Here is a 17,565-nt window from a genome sequence, read left to right as displayed (position 1 = left end):
ATATATATATATATATATATATATATATATATATATGTGTTTCACATAGAATTATGACATTGATTAGATCCAAAAGAAAATGCTTCTTTCAGTTTCCGGCGGGCTTCTTTCAGTTTCCACCTACCAATTCCACTCTCAGAGCTTTGGTCGGCCCCGAGACTATAGAAGTCTCTTGCCGAAGATGCCACCCAGTGTAACAGAACGCAGAGCCATGTGGTTGGGAACCAATCTTCATACCACACAGTCAAGCCTCCGCATATGTACCACTCAGTTAAAAGAAAACATACACACATACACACATGCTTGAATTAGACATACACACTCATACACGTAAGAAAGGAATAGTCACAACTACATAAATGCACACAGTAACTCACTTATTTTCATATCTTTAGAAAGGCGTCATCTCTTTGTTAGTGACCGATTTGGAACACTAAAACAAATTAAATTTATACATACATACACAAACATGACAACCTAATTGGTTTTTGTCTAATATCCAATTAAAAAGAATCGTTTCTGAGCTGGGGATCGGCTCTTATTAAATAAAATAAAAAAAATAAAACACGTAACAAAAATATATATATACATAAAGAAATTTATGAGGGAGGTTTATTTAATTTCAACCTGCTTGCACGCTACAACTCCTGTATTCAGTTCATGAGAACACATTTTTACTTATAAACATCATGCAACTAACTCGCTCTGGATACCTGAGTTTTGTGGGTAAATGAACACACTAACATGTTTTCTTTTAATATGCAAGAGCACAACGATGACTGTGCGGCTAAGAAACTCGCTTTGCGACCATGTGGTTTTGCGTTCAGCCTCACTGCACGCACCCTAGGTAAGTGGCTTCTACAATATCCGCGAACAATACCTTGTAAGTGTATTTGGGAAACGGAAACTGTGTGGAAGTTTATCGCTCTCATATGTAAGTACATGCGTATTGTTTTTGTCCCACACCCAACGCTTGACAGCCGGTGTTGGTTTCTTTACATCCCTGTAAAATAGGTATATTTGTCCCATTAAATAAAAAAAACCTACAATTCGGCACCCCAGCATGGCTGCAGTCATGTGGCTGAAGTAAGTAAAAGATGACAAAAAGAAAAAGAAGGGGAACAGTTAACATAATATACAAGATTTTGCAGGAAGCAGGACTATCACACTTTATAGCAGCCTTCCAAAATGAGCAACCGATGTTGGTGCACTTGCTTGGCATCTTGAGCAAGTGTCTTTTAGTCAACGCTTCGCATGAATCCAAACTTTGTCAGTGAAAGTGAGTAGACGAAGAACTGCCGCAACTATTTTAAGTTGCTATTTCAGTATTCCTGCCGTGTCATATTCTTTGTCAGGCGGATTCCACCATAGAATAACGTCAACGCCTCACTTATGGATGTGATGTCCAACCGTTTATACGATAATTCACTGACGGAAACGTCAGCACGCCGGGTGAAATGCTTAGCGATATTTCGTTCGTCTCAAGGTTCCGAGTTCAAATTCCGCCGAGGTAGACTTTGCTTTTTATCCTTTCGGGGTCGATTAAATAAGTACCAGTTAGGCACTTGGGTCGATGTAATCGACTGAATCCCTTTGTCTGTACTTGTTTGTCCCCTCCGTATTTAGCCCCCTGTGGGAAATACAGAAATAAATATCTTCTCGCGATTCCCAGACCTGATGTACTTGCAAAACGCTTCATTTCAAGTTTGTCCAGCCCACGCAGCTGTAAATGAGTGATCCTGCAACAAAATGGCATCCCGTTAAGAGAAGAAGACTTGATCTCGGGTACATATACGGCACGGGAACCGGGTAACTAGTGCTACGAGATCTACAACACGAGACAGTAACATTCAGGGTTTATCGTTCTATTGTTTCTTCGGTTGCAACTCTACTGTTCAAGTTATATCCATCGGGATATAACATTCCTCCTCCTTTCCAACGATCCTGCAGATTCTTATATCATTCATACGCACACACTATATATACACTATCAATGCTCAAAATTTATTACCCGTAGACAGAATCTTCATAGTCTCCGATTCGCTTTCTTCTATTTTCATGTATTCTGAAGCTTTCGCAATAATGTTCCACAAAATCTCAAAGGAGTCAAGTGTCTTATTTCACTGTAATTAGTCTAATTAAATTTAAAAGAAACTAAAGAGCTAAATGCGTGTGCATTATATAGATATATATATATATATATATATATATATATAATGCGAATGTGGACGCATGACTGTGTCGAATCGTGTATGTGTGTGTGTGTGTCTGAACCTGTGTATGTAAGTCTGTGCACACACATACATTTACATGCAAAGAGAGAAAAAGAGTAGAGATGTGACGTATATAGTGTACAGAGAGAGGGAGAGCGAGAGAGAAGATAATAGAGTGATAGAGACCGAGAGAGAGAGAAGATGAATGTGAAAGAAACAGTTGGAGAGAATGTTAGCAGTATGAGGTGCATTATTTCTCTCTCTCTTTTTTTATTAACGTTTGTTTGTAATTGTCAGATGAGAAAATAATAATGAAGTAAAAACTAAGATAGAAAACAAAAGAAATGAAAAAAAAAACATAGCTGCAGCATCTAAAGCAACAACACAAACAACAGGAAGAAGAAAACTACAATAACAAAATCAACAACTCTAAAAACACAAATAATAAGAACCGAAATTAAAATATAAAAATAAAGCTAACGACAACCAATACTCTTTCGAAGACCAATCTTGGAACTAGTTTTTATTTTTCTAAAAATATCACGTGACGTCTTGTCAAATACAGAGATTTAGATTTAGAATTATTGCAACAATAATGGTTTCCATGACGACGCCTAACTATTGTGGCTGCTGTGTATTCCCAAGAGGGTAAAATATATAAGTCTATATATATATATATATATATATTACGCACACACATACACATGCGCACACGCACGCACGCACACGCACACACACACACACACACACACACACACACTTCTTAGAATACGTAGTCGTAGTGTTGGGAGACGGTGTATAAATGGACTCAGTTGTGTGAGAAGAGATAATGAGGGGATTACTTGTCCATCTCCTTTACTAATGCCGTTTGTCAATTGTGAGCTATTTTCCCAAAGTATCTCTTCCTACACTTCTCAGCCCCCGGCTCTGTGACAAACCGGCGTGTACTTAATGTCAATGAAGTTGTAGATGCGCTATCGATGAATACAAATAAATTCTTATTTAAGAGGTTAACTCTGAAATCATATATTGTAAAACTGTAGGAAATATGTGCAAACGGATAACGATTTATTGTATGGATAATACTACTGTTGTACGTGGTTCACAAATAAAATTCTGAACAGCAACAACAACAGCAGTCGTGACAAAGTAAGCGGAAACAATGTTCACTAACTAAGCTAGAGCTGGAAAAATAGCAGAGAGAGAGAGAGAGAAAGACAGAGAGCGAGACAGAGTGAAAGAGAGAGAGTACGACAGACAGAGAGGGCAATAAGACAGACAAACAATAAGCATAAGGAACGTATTTATTTGGAAAGTCGTGGACGCATTTATATTATGTATTCAACTATTATGCTTACAGTTGTTTCAGATAATCGATAACTGCTGCTATAACCATGAATAACTTGTAATGAAGTCCAGTCACATTGTAGGGGTATGAACAGGTACAGTGACTTTGCACCACTGATCTTTCAAAATGCATGCTTGTTCATACACCTAAAATCTTATTTCGCTTAATTACCTAATATGCATAGCTAGAGCATTGGCCATCGATTATGTGAAACAGCTATCAAGATAAGACTTGATTACATTTTGGAAGACTAAAATGTGAAAATAGCAAGCAATGAGATAGCGTTGATGTGGATCTAGAGTTTCTATATAGATTTCTTTTACTGTTGATATCTGAGTAGAATATGCCTCGCTGACAAGGTCAAGCAAAACCGAAATATGTCTTTTGCAGTCACCAGTTGGTTTCAAATACATGAACCACTCTCAAACTGCATAATATATAGTTTTCAAAAGTTTTTACTAATAGACCTTAGGGTGTTACCACTCGTTATTTTGAGATTTCAAACCCACTAACGAACATTTATTTAATAATTGTATAAATAATCTTGGTTAATCGAACTTTCGCAACCCAATGTATTACTAGAGACTCACAATATCTGTATTTGGTTTGCAGAATATTCCTGGTGCCATTTGTTCTCGCCTATATTGTTGAAAATGATAGTTTTCTTTCTCTTGTCTTTGTTCCTCGGGGTTCCATCCATTTGAAAGCATTACCGTTTAACTATCTTACTAATCTCTTTAGAAAAACAATCACGGAATCAGCAATTCCTAATTCTATATAGGGCATTAGAGCCAAGTTTAAAAATGATGATTATTTTATTCATAGCTTTATATTTTGCTCTCCCTTTTCATTGAAAGCATTCGAATTTCTCTCAATTTAACCACATTATTACTTTTGTTTTGTTTGTTTTGGAAACGCCTGGATGTCATGTTTTCATGCTTCTATATAGGGGACCCATGCCAAATGAAAATAAATCAATATTACAAGATATGTTTTCGTTTTTCTAGTTTTGTTTTATTTTAATTTCCTCCCTGGTAACTGCATCCACATTTCCATTTCTAATTAAGGTTTTACGTTTTCTCAACTTCTTAATTATGACAGGAAAATATTAATTGATTTACTTTCGATTAGTAAAATATTTTATCTCAGTTCACGTTTTCTGTTGCAACGTAAATTGAGTTGTAACACAAGTAACGGTTAAACACTACTACCCGTATCACTGCTTCCTACTACTATCACCAGCAATCGCCAGTACATCCACAACAGCTTTTACTGCCGTCGCTGCAACGAAATCAACGACTCCCTCAAACATAATCTACACTTAAATCAGAGTCCACTATTCATAAAATATAGAACACATTAGAAAATGTAAGGCCAGGGACAGCTGATATTAAAACGAAGAGGTCACGGTTTGAATGCTGTTCATCGCGACCATATTGGTCCGGGTTTCATCTAATATTTCTGTGTCCGACGCCACCACCTGACAAACCTCACTCTACCACCACATAAAAATATTTCACCCCTTCTCTCGATCACTCCCACCCAAAGCAACAACATTAACAAGAACAACAACACAATAATTGCTATTATTCCTGCATTTCCTTGGTGCAATTACAAAGAGGAAAAAATTTATTGATGATAATTAATAAAAATAATAAAGAAGATAAGAGCAACCACAACTACTGTAACAATTACGAAAAATATCAAAATACGAAAAGCACAATAAGATATAAAAATATTAAGAAACATGATAAGAAAGATTTCTTTAAAAAAAAGAAAAAAAAAACAATAAAAATACGAAATGGAAAATGAACGAGAAATATATAAACATACTGAAATAAATAAAAATAAATAAGTATAGTGAAATAAATTATAACAAAAAAAAACAAAGAAAATAACAAACAAGATATTAATATCGAGAATAATTTTCAACTAATAACAATATTAACAATAACAACAAGAATGATAATGCAATAATTGTGTTATTCTATGTAAATATATTGAAAATTGGTTCCGTACATTTAGGCTTCACTAATTAAAAACTCACTAAAATAGCTGAAAACAAAATAAGATAATGGAAAGGACACTCCTATTACTAGAGAAAATAATGAAAGCCGTTTGTTTAGATTACAGTTTCAAGAGAGTGTTTAGTATGTTTCTATGTCTCCAAGTGTGAATGTGATCAAGAAAATTTATATTAGCTTTTGGTACAAAGCTAGGATTTGATGGTTTTAATGAACATTTGGTGATACCTTAATCTGTGCACAAATATACTAGGGCAGATTGATGGAGACAGTGGATGTTATAGTGTAAGATATGCAGAGATCACGGAAGTGAAACAAATGCAGTGACACACAAAATACCGACTGAATTTTTACGAATTATTTCTCTCCTCGTTGTCTGCCCGCTGGTAATTTTTGAAATAAAACAGAAACAATGACATTCTGATTTGTATATCGCAATATTCTTTTGAACAAAATCATTCATTATTTAAATTTTTAAGAACTCGTGATTACGTTTATCTAAGATATGGCGATTAATTGTTGCGAAAGAACTAATGAAACAAGATTTGTTTTCCCCCAAGACACCGACTTCATTTTGATTTCGAACTAGGCTACTCGGTACATATTGGCATTTTCTGTTCACGCAATCGTCCTAGAATATTCACTATGCTGTTGTCTCTTCTTGTTTAACTTTTGTTAATGTCTATACACCGTTCCAGTAATGACCATTCCGTCTTCTGAAAAACCCCCCCAAAAAAAGAAAAAGAGATTATCTAGAATCACAGGTATTAATGCATTAAATTCATTAAAACGGGATGGAATCCTATAATCCTCCTAATTATAACAAGTTGGATACAAATAGACAGATTAACTTGAACGTAAAAAAGGAATTGTGAATAACGAAATTTGTAAACAATCCATAAGCGTGTGTGTGTGTGTGTGTGTGAGTATTGCAAGGAAAAGATTGTAGAAATCAAAGTGTATGAAAGATGTACTATAGTAACAATGATTGAGTAATCCTTTAGTTTCCTCCTAAACCCTTTTTATATATAGGATGATATTAATGTGTGTTCATAAGGGAGAGAGATTGACAGAGTTAGAAGCAGTGAGCGTACCCGGGTGTCAATAGATACGTGTGTGCGGAGGTATTCTCTTTCCTTCACGTTTTTATCCGATTAATATATGTTTCGGTATTAATGCACATATGGAGTAATAGTTCGCGCATGTATGTATGTGTACACACACACTCATATCTATATGCACATACATACATACATATACTCATACATACAGACACGCACACTAATATATACATATACATACAAACACACAATATACGTACATACACGCACTGATATATATACATACACATATTACATACACACATACATACATACATACATACACGTATACATATACATACACACATATAAACACATACACACACATATAAACATACACACACATATAAACACATACACACACATATGTATCTACATATGCACACACGCACACCCATACACAAAGTTATTTAACACAAACGTCCATCTGTGTATGTGTTTGGAGATATGGGAACTGAGTTATTGTAGAGGCCGAAACATTTCGCATCTCACTATTTAATATGATTCGGTGAACGACAATCCAGGGCTTTGCTTATTCCTATTATTCTAGTGTTGTAGCAAATAAAGCCAAAGCATCTCATTTGTACAAAATATAAATATATAAATAAAACAAATAATGTAGAAAAAAAATCCAGAAGTTTTCGTAAATTGGGTAATATCATTTCGATAAGATTGTAGTGAACCAGAGGGAAATCACCGAAAAATTGACTGTTTCGATCTACTGCAACTCATAAGCTGCACCTTGAGCAAGAAGTAATCAATGGAGCATCTCACGTGGATTGATGACAAATTAACCTTAAGGAAATAAGGAAGTTAATGTTAACGTTTTTAATGAATTCAAACTGTTAACAATAAATCAATATCTTGTGGATGAATAAAGAAACTGTCTGCTTGCCAATGGCTAATATTTTGTGTGGTGTCACTAGAAAGTATGATGGATAACTCTTCGTTCGGTATGTTTTTTTGTTTAAAGACATCCTCTGTGATGCATATCCTATATGGAATTTCCCGTAATAATAAAGGAAGTGCAAGTGTATATGCGTTTACACACACACACAAAGAGGCATGGCTGCGAGGGTACGAAACTAGCTATACAAACACATGGTTTTCCGTTCAGTGCTACTCTGCTGTGCCTTGGGCAAGTGTCTTTTGTAGCTTCAAGCTGACTGGTACCTTGTGAGTAAATTCTCCATTGTATGGAAGCTCATCGTGTGTGTGAACATACATACATACATACAAACAAAGAAACAGGAATATTATTTTAAATATAAATAAATAGACGTTATTAATATGGAAACATTAAGTTAATCCCGTTTTAACAGAGTTAAAACATGTTCTTTGAAAGATTTAACGAAGTATTTTTGGAATGATCAAAAAAAGACAATTTTCGTAAACAACCAAAAGGCGGTTAACTGATAGAGTCTTCGAGATCAACAAATCGAATAACAACGTTCATTTTTTTTTTTCGAATGTCTCGGCTTTGTCGTGAAATTTCTTCGCAGTCACTCATGCCTTTTATTCTATCGATGTCGATAAATGAGCTAAAAGAGTCCAGGGCGGTGGATAAGGAGAACAAAAAAATATTCTTCTATAGTTGGGGAAGACTCTGAGAGCAGAATAAGCTATACAAGAAATACAGAAGTCCAAAATGAGACTCAGACAATGAATTCCAGCAGAGTGCGAATGGAGTATGGGGTTAACGTGAAATGTTCTGGGATGCTTTTTATTGTTACCAGACATCAATGAACAGTAAAGAATTACTTAAAATAATAACTTGTTACCTTAAGAAAAAATCACATTTTTAGGAAGATGTGCTGTAAACACTTGAAATGTTATCAGATAATGAAAAAATGGGAAATTCACACCTTATGGTATACAACTCGACTACAGTAAGTAAGGGTAGAATGAACAGAATAACGTGAAGCATATTTTTGAACAATCGTCTGCTTTTTCTGTCATTCCAGCTGATATATTAACCCACATGCCTTCTAGTATTCCACTACTCTTTCTGTCATTAAAATATCTCTCTGCAGATGTATTTATTTTAATAGTTATTCTCCTGCGATATTTTATCTGTTCGCCTTGCAACCCTTTGCCGAAGCATCCGCCATATTGAAAGGAAATATTGATGTGACACCAAAAACTGATAAATAATTAAATAAAATAACACCTTGAAAAGGAAAAAAAAAAGAAACTGGAAAGAAAAATTAGCGAAGATGGATTTTCGAAGAAAAAATTTTGCAAACTACCACACCGAAATATATATTAAAATGAATAAAAATGTAAATCAATAAATAAATATACGCAACGCACGAAAACACGAAAGTAAAAAAGAAAAAAACAAAAACAAGCAACACAGTCGGTAAAAGAAAAAAAATGAGCGGATATAATATTAGCTGGCAAGAAATGGTACGGTGGTACGGAGGAGAAAAGCAGGAAGGATATAGGGAAAAAGGATCTGCAAGAAGAAGGATAAAGAGACACAAAAAAATAGCGTTAATAATGACAACCGTATAAGGAAAAGGAATACCAAAAGGGGAGAAGAAGGAGGAAAAGATAAAAGGGGAGAGTAAAATGTATTCATTGATAGGGAAATTATAAATGGCGAACATGTTTTTATCAGAAAACAGAAAAATAGAATCATCGAAATATAACTGTGACAATGAATTCCGGAAAAGGAAGAGCGGAGGGTGGGGTTGAAACGGAAGATGCTTCGGAGCTGAATAATTCAAACAGTATTAGAATTGAGATGTTATTGGCTGCTTCTCGACGAAGTTACATACAATAATAATTCTTTCTACTGGAAGCACAAGGCCTCAAGTTTGGAGGAAGGGATTAAGTCGATTACATCGAACCGAGTATTTCACTGGTACTTAATTTATCGATCCCGAAGGGATGAAAAGTAAAGTCAACCTCAGTGGAATCTGAACTCAAAATAGAAGGACGGACGAAATACCGCTAAGCATTTCTCCCGGCGTGCTAACGATTCTGCCAGCTCACCGCCTTAATAATCCTTTCTACTATAGGCACAAGGCCTGAAATTTGGGGGAGGGTGGTTATAGTCGATTACATCAGCTCCAGTGTTTCACTGGTACTTAATTTATCGACCCTGAAAGGATAAAAGGCAAAGTCAACCTGGGCGGAATTTGAACTCAGAACGTAGCAACAGACAAAATACCTATTTCGTTATTGCCCACAAGGGGCTAAACATAGAGGGAACAAACAAGAACAGACGAACGGATTAAGTCAATTACATCGACCCCAGTGCGTAATTGGTACTTAATTTATCGACCCCGAAAGGATGAAAGGCAAAGTCGACCTCGGCGGAATTTGAACTCAGAACGTAACGGCAGACGAAATACCGCTAAGCATTTCGCCCGGCGTGCTAACGATTCTGCCAGCTCGCCGCCTTAACAACAACAGCAATTATTATTATTATTATTATTATTTCGCTGCGGCAGACTTTGCCTTTCATCCGTTCGGAGTCGATAAATGAAGTACCAATCAAATAGCGGCACTTCGCCCGTCACTACGTTCTGAGTTCAAATTCCGCCGGGGTCGATTTTGCCTTTCATCCTTTCGGCTTTAATAAAATTAGTGCCAGTTGAACATTGGGGTCGACGTAATGGACTTACCCTCTAAATTGTGGGCCTTGTGCCAGCAATTTGAAATCGTTATCATCATCATCATTTGCTGTGGACAAATGTGATAGTTATTTCAACTCGTCTCCGAAGAAAATAGATTTCATCGGTTGAATCAGAGTTCTTTCTGTAAAAGACCCATCTATTGTAAAGATAACTTTCTAATGTTTGGAGTCTCCCCTTACAAGGGTTAAAAAAATTGATAGAAACAAAGCAAAAAGAGAAATGAGCTCTTTAGCAACACCTCCACATGAAAATATAAATATTCGAGGTTGCGACAACAAGAATAAAACTGAAAAATGTGCTAAAATAGCACATTCACACAGAGAAAACAATAAAGAGGATTATTTTAAATTACAGCACAAAATATAAATAGACTCCTTGAAATGAAAAGAAATGCATTCATTTTAACATTATGCCGAGCGGAAATCTTAACAACTTTATATATTTTCCCACGTTAAGGCAAATTTAAATATGGAAAAGGAGCGCTATCCTTTCTTCAAATGAAAACATTTATATGCAACATTTTGTCGGCTTTTTGTACACAAGACAATCCATCGGAGAGAAAGAAAGTAATTTAACTGTCCCTTGTCAAAGAGACAGTATACTTTCTTGTTCAACTCAGGCAAGAGTTATAGATATCCCTAACAGAGTTTTAAGTGAAAGCCATTGGTAATGGGAGGCCATTCCACACCAGACCAGTTATCGTTAAAACGAGAGCAGTGTGACAATCACAGGTGCAAATCATGTGATACACGTGTCTATAAGCCGGTCACAAGATTCACCGTCAAGGACATCGTCGACGATGTAAACCTCTGGCTGGTAGTAACCTTCGATCAGAACATAGGCAGACGATCAGTGTAAGATTAGTATTTGTTGATAAGCGGTCTGATTGGATTAACAATAGATATACTAAGCCATACGACTGCACAAGGTAACTACACAATCCCATAACTGGGTCCAGGAGATGTACGGTGAGAAAGACTTTACAGCATACATTGTTCGAGGTAAACGACGCAGCTTCAACATATGTATGAGAAAAATCCATTTAAGAACTTTTTGAGCAGAAAGTCTAAGGACGGAAACTAACAAGAACAAATCATGGAGCTTGTCAGCCCTTTGCTACAAGCAAGAGCAACTTGCGAATTGGTAAGTAATATTATCCTGTTTCTATTATCAGGAGTAAACCACGGGGCATCAACATCGCTCTACCAGCCATAAAGGGGTGAAACCAAAGAAATGCGATCACAACACCGGCATACAAGTCCGATATAACAGCATCACCTCGTCAATATATGAGGATGGGAACCGAACGGAGATTCAAGAGCGAAGCAGATTCACTGAAATCAAGTAAAAAGAAAAAAAACAAAATCATGAGAACAGAACCAGTGGAAAAATATATAAATAAATAATTAAAAACGTTTGATGGAGAATGAGGAAGAGGAGATATCTCCGCTCCTATTTTATGATCGTGAGCCAAGCTTTCAGATTTCTCCAGGATATAAATTAAATTCACTTAATCACAAAAATAAAGGCGGCGTGATGGCAGAATTGTTAGTGCGTCGATCTTTTCGGAGTCAAAAGGAGAAGAACAGGGGTCGAAATAATCGACTTCCGTTTCCTTCTAAAAATTGCTAGCCTTCTACCAGATTTAGAAAGAATATTCATTATCATTGTTATGGTTATTGTTAAAATTTCATGGCCTTGTACCAAATTTAGATAGAATTATTATTATTATTATTATTAGTAGTAGTAGTAGTATGTTATTAGTTTTTACTACTGCTGTTCTGATTTGAAAGGATAATCGTAATATTTATCCTGAGAGCTACGTAGGTGACATTCAAATTCATTGTGGTGGCGATTCTAGAGAATAATAAAAGACTAAGAGACATGATTGCAGAACAATGTTCTTTGTGCAAATATACAAATAAAAAAATTACATACAGACACACACGAACGCTAACACCCCGATTTATACATACATACACCTATATACAGTGAGGGATAGGGAGATTGGCATTCACATACACATTGATACGTTTATGAATATGTATTTAAATATACTTATTCATGTATGGCAGCAACACAATATATACATATCTATAAAGAGATTGAGAGAGAAACAGGGAGAAAGACAGAGCGGGAGAGAGAGAGATAGAGAGAGAGAGAGAGAGAGAGAAAGAGAGAAAGAGAGAGAGAGAGAGAGAGAAAGAGAGAGAGAGAGAGAGAGAGAGAGAGAGAAAGAGAGAGAGAAAGAGAGAGAGAAAGAGATAGAGAACTGTGCCCTTACCCATAAACACACATTTAACTTTATAACTGGAGGGAAATATCTCACAAGTTTCGCAAAAACGAACCATTATACTCAACACACTCTTATCTTCACAAAATTAAACAATGATATCAACACACACACACACACACACACACACACACACACACACACACACACACACACACACACACACACACACTCACACAACTCAATATACGCAAGTTGACACTATTATTACGGTTCTATACACACCTATGTTACCTTGTCAAATATATAAGCATACACATGTAAATAATTTTATGCTTAGCACTGATATATATCTCTGCTGATTCCAAGCAATTTGTAATATGAAGGGCTTCTCCCAGTTTTAGAATATTCTTATAACCCTCCATCCCCGCAACCCGTCATCATTTCTTCCCCGCCCACCCTCAAAAATCACCCACCTCTCCAATTCCCAATAATGTAATCAATAGCGCGGCATGAAATGACAGCAAATATGGAAACAGAACCAAAGGCTATGTGCTATAGAGGAAAACTGTGGAAGTATGATCGTAGAGACAGATAAAAGAAGATAGTAAGAAACAACTAGGGCTTGGTGGTGGTGGTGGTGGTGGTGGCTGTTGCGGCGGAGGTTAATGTTACAGGTGGAGGAGATTTGCGAATAAGAAGAGTTAGTTGTAACAGTGTTAGGGATGTTAGAGGACACACAACCGATTGATGATAGGAGGAAAGGTTGTTGGTGAAAACAGCGGGGAGAGAGAGAGTAGGTTGTCGTTGAAAAACCTTCGCAGGTTGTATAGTGTGCGTGTGTGTGTGTGAGAGAGTGTGTAGGGGAGGAAAAGGTGTGCTCTGAAGATGGTTATACGGTAGTGTTAAGATGAATATGAAATAGAAGATCAAATCGATAAGACAGTATATGGGTGTGTGTATATTATAAGTGCACGTGTAGAGGATATATATATATATATATATATATATATATATATATATATATATATATATATATATATATATATATGTATATATATATAGTTATTGATTTCATCTTTTTACTTCATATTCATGTTCGCACTACTGTATAAACTTATCACCACACACACACACATACCTGTGTTTGTCTATATAAGTAATACAGTGGTTCTATCTGCGCATGCGTGCGTGTGTGTGTATATATGTATATATACATATATATATATATACACACACACGTATATTTACCTGTTTAGTGATATATGTGCCTGCCTTTGTGTAAGTATACACATGTATATACAAGCACAAATACCATGTATGTGAGTATAATTAAATATAATGTTTGTGCATATATGTATATATTTTATATATATATACACATACACACACACATGTGTGTGTGTGTGTTTGTGTGTGTGTATACATGCATTTGAATGCTTATATTTATACATATTCATTTCTGTAGTGATATAAATACGTATGTGTATTTAAGTATACATACACAATTATAGTAGAATCTTCATATTCTCAAAATATTTTCAGCTATGTACAATATTGTTCCCGCTCAAGAGTGCACTGTTATTGATATATCTATATATTTATATCTGTTTTTAGCTGTCCCTGTGTATATATAAATGGAGGTAAGTAAATATATGTGTATTGATTTGATTTATACATACATATATATATATATTCATACATGCATGCATATGATGCGCACATATTTATGTAGAGAAGATATATTTGGTGACATTTTAGTTTTTCCATGTTTTTTTACTGCTTTTATCTTAATATATCACTAGAAATGTGAAAATCTGTGTGTGTGTGTGTGTGTGTGTGTGCGTGTAAGTTGATGCTTGCCTATGTGTATATATTGGTGACGTTATCAATGATACTGGTTACCGAACTTTTTTAATATATCACTAAATGTGTGTGTGTGTGTGTGTGTGTGTGTGTGTGTGTGTGTGTGTGTGTGTGTGTGTGTGTGTGTGTGTGTGTGTGTGTGTAATATATATATATAAAGATAGGGGTGATAGAGGGTGCAGGAGAGCAATAGCCAGACACAGATAGAGAACGAATGATAAAGCACAAACGATACTAAGAAAATCGTGGGAACCTAACTATCCATAATTGTTAAATATTTATTGTGAAGTAGAGCATGAGAGAACGATTACGTGTGACTATTGCTGTTTTGTTTGTTTGGCAGTTTCTTTTGTTCCGGTTCACATAAATGCTATTGTTTGTCTTGTTTGTCGTACATTAAACGCTCTTTGTTGTTGTTGTTGTTGCCTGGTTTTAGCTGTGCCTTTGATCCACTGAACAGGCACACCTTATGTTCAAATATTTTCGAGTAGTGACTATCCTGGGTTTTCGTTTTGCCCACACATACATGAAGGTATTTAGTACAGTGATGGCGAACCTTTGACCCATGCTTCATAAGTAAAACGCAGCGAGACCGTATGTGGATTTTGAAGGAATATATTTCCGTGCGTCAAGCTCCAAACATTTGTGAAAAGATGTCCCCGGGGGAACCCCTCAGGTGAGATGGCATGACAAATTCACAAACAAAGCTTTGAGGGTACAGTTGAACCAGGGGCCTATTAAGACCCAGACCAAAAGGACACACTCAACGGAAATCTGCTTTCAGTTTTACAAAGCAAGGCCTCCGATGGACACCCGAAGGAAAATGAGAAGCATGGAAGACCAAAAGCAATATGGAGAATGTCCACAAAAACTAAAGCAAGGGTTGGCTGTTGCACTTGAGAACAAATACTATCAACTGCTAAAAATCGAGACAGACGGAGGTCTCTTGTTGGCGCCCTATACTCCACATGTAATCAAAGGAATTAAGATTATCAAGCTATAAAACATACCTATAAGTATTCAGCTGAAACTAAAATATGTAAACATCCAGGTGACACTTCAGTAAAAAAGGTTACTAAACAAAATAACATTTCTTCAATTAAAGAGTCTTTGTATTATTGTTACGAGGACGCATTCATTCATGCTATGAATAAACAAAAACATATATTGTAGTTTTACACTAATATTTTGGTTTAAAACGATATAATGTATGAAAACAAAGAGAATAAGCCAAAAATATACAGGTGAGAACGTACTAAATAGCGTGGTTCATATCACGACTGTATCACACGACATAAAATAGCGTGACAAACTATCTACAGAATGCTTCTTAAAATCTGATCATAAGTCCACAAGATCCTCCTCGTAGAGCAGGCTGTCGTATTTACACTTCAAAACGCCGAATTGCTTACTTTGTAGTAACATTGCCCCCGTCTCAACCTAGACATTTTTGTAGATATACCGATGTTGATTTGAAATTACTTCTCGCATCAATGTGGCATATATTTCGCCGACCGCGGTGGAAAACAAATTTAGATTGACACCAGAAGAATACGAACTTTGTTTGAAAGCTTAATAAAATATCTAAATGACACAATAAAGTGAAAGTTTGTCGTATAGAGTTTCAGTTGACTTGTTGCTAAATTAACATAAATATCAGTTTTGTTAATATTAAGCGACTCACGTTCTTATACTGCCATTATTCAAAATAGCGGAGGAAAGAAAACACAAGTCTCATCTGTCACACATATCCACTGACTTCGTCTCAGAAGACTTAATCACAGACGTCGCTTTGACAGCTGCTTTCCTAACTATAAAACGTTGAGTAATGGTGGTGTGAGTCAACAACTGTCCACTTAAAATTATAAATAACACAATTACATTGGTTTCAATTTTTGGCACAAAGCCAGCAGTTTTTGGAGAGTTAAATTGAATTGATCGAATCCAGTGTTCAACTAATACTTATGTTACCGACATGAAAAGTATAAAAGGCGAAGTCGACCCCGCCGGAATTTGAACTGAGAACGTAAAGAAGGATTAAATGCTGCTAAGCAGTTTGTACGACACACTGACGATTCTGCCAGTTCACCGCTTTAAAAGACAATTCGTTACTACTATGTTAAACTGCATGTACAAATCTGGCCAAATGCATTTTTGTTTTAATATTTAATTTTGTTTGCAATAGCCGGTTCTTTTGGTCAAACCACCGTATCTCCAGCTGCTTCAGAGGCCAAGATATCAAAACTTTAAAATGGTACAACGGCTTAGCATTTTTCAAAACTGTAGTAAGTCCCACATACGACAGTTTTGGAAATGTATTTCTGACAGAAAATATCATACATGCATGAAGTTACGATATTATGCAACCAGAATTTTCGATTCGAGTCAAAACGTTGTCAAAGTATCCGCAGAAGTGGAGTCAAGACCGGACAGTTTATTAAAACTGTGTGTGTGAGAGAGAGAGAGAGAGAGAGAGAGAGAGAGAGAGAGAGAGAGAGAGAGAGAGAGAGAGAGAGAAAGAAAGAGAGAGAAAGAAAGAGAGAGAGAGAGAAATACAGAAAAAGAGAGAGAGAGGGAGGGGGAAGAGTATGTGTGTATGTGCGTGTATATGTGTGTATAGTGTATATTACACATATAAAGAGGGAAAGAGAGACAAATGGAAAGAAAGGAAGAAAAATGACATGGGTTACATAAGGAGACATATAGCTACATAGAAACTAGATATGAATATAGGCATTTACGCCAACACAAATGCCATCAAAACCATATATTACATCTAATAAAACATTACAAAAATACATCCTTAGTCAAAATGGCCGCAATCTCAATGACAAAACCAATACAAAAATAAAATAAGCCAAAACTGCTTACTGTGTTTTCTATTGATGACCTTCAAGTAATGCTGTTTTTAATGTTGATGCTAATGAGGTGCTGTCGGGTGATGACTTGTATATACGCACAGATGTAGCTACATGCATATATATTTATCTACACACACTTAATCGACTACATACCACGCATTTTTCTCACGCACCCACAAAATGTATGCATAAGTTACACGATCACACTCATGTATATGTGTGAACATATATATCTATCTATCTATATATATATATATATATATATATATATAT

At 35.8% G+C, this 17,565-nt stretch overlaps 1 protein-coding gene across 1 annotated transcript in view; it reads right to left on the bottom strand.

The window, feature by feature from the left end:
• The window catches only part of LOC106873992 (protocadherin Fat 1-like), a 446,823-nt gene extending 429,432 nt beyond the window's left edge, over positions 1-17,391 (bottom strand). Inside the window, exon 1 of the mRNA XM_052974702.1 lies at positions 17,303-17,391. The gene's annotated coding sequence lies outside the window, so the exon portion shown is untranslated. The remainder of the gene's footprint in view (positions 1-17,302) is intronic.
• Positions 17,392-17,565: the final 174 nt, after the last annotated feature.

This window comes from Octopus bimaculoides, chromosome 19, assembly GCF_001194135.2.
Source record: "Octopus bimaculoides isolate UCB-OBI-ISO-001 chromosome 19, ASM119413v2, whole genome shotgun sequence".
NCBI lineage: Eukaryota > Metazoa > Mollusca > Cephalopoda > Octopoda > Octopodidae > Octopus > Octopus bimaculoides.
Note: the sequence above shows the minus strand (reverse complement) of the source record. Positions and strands in the feature narration are given on the sequence as shown.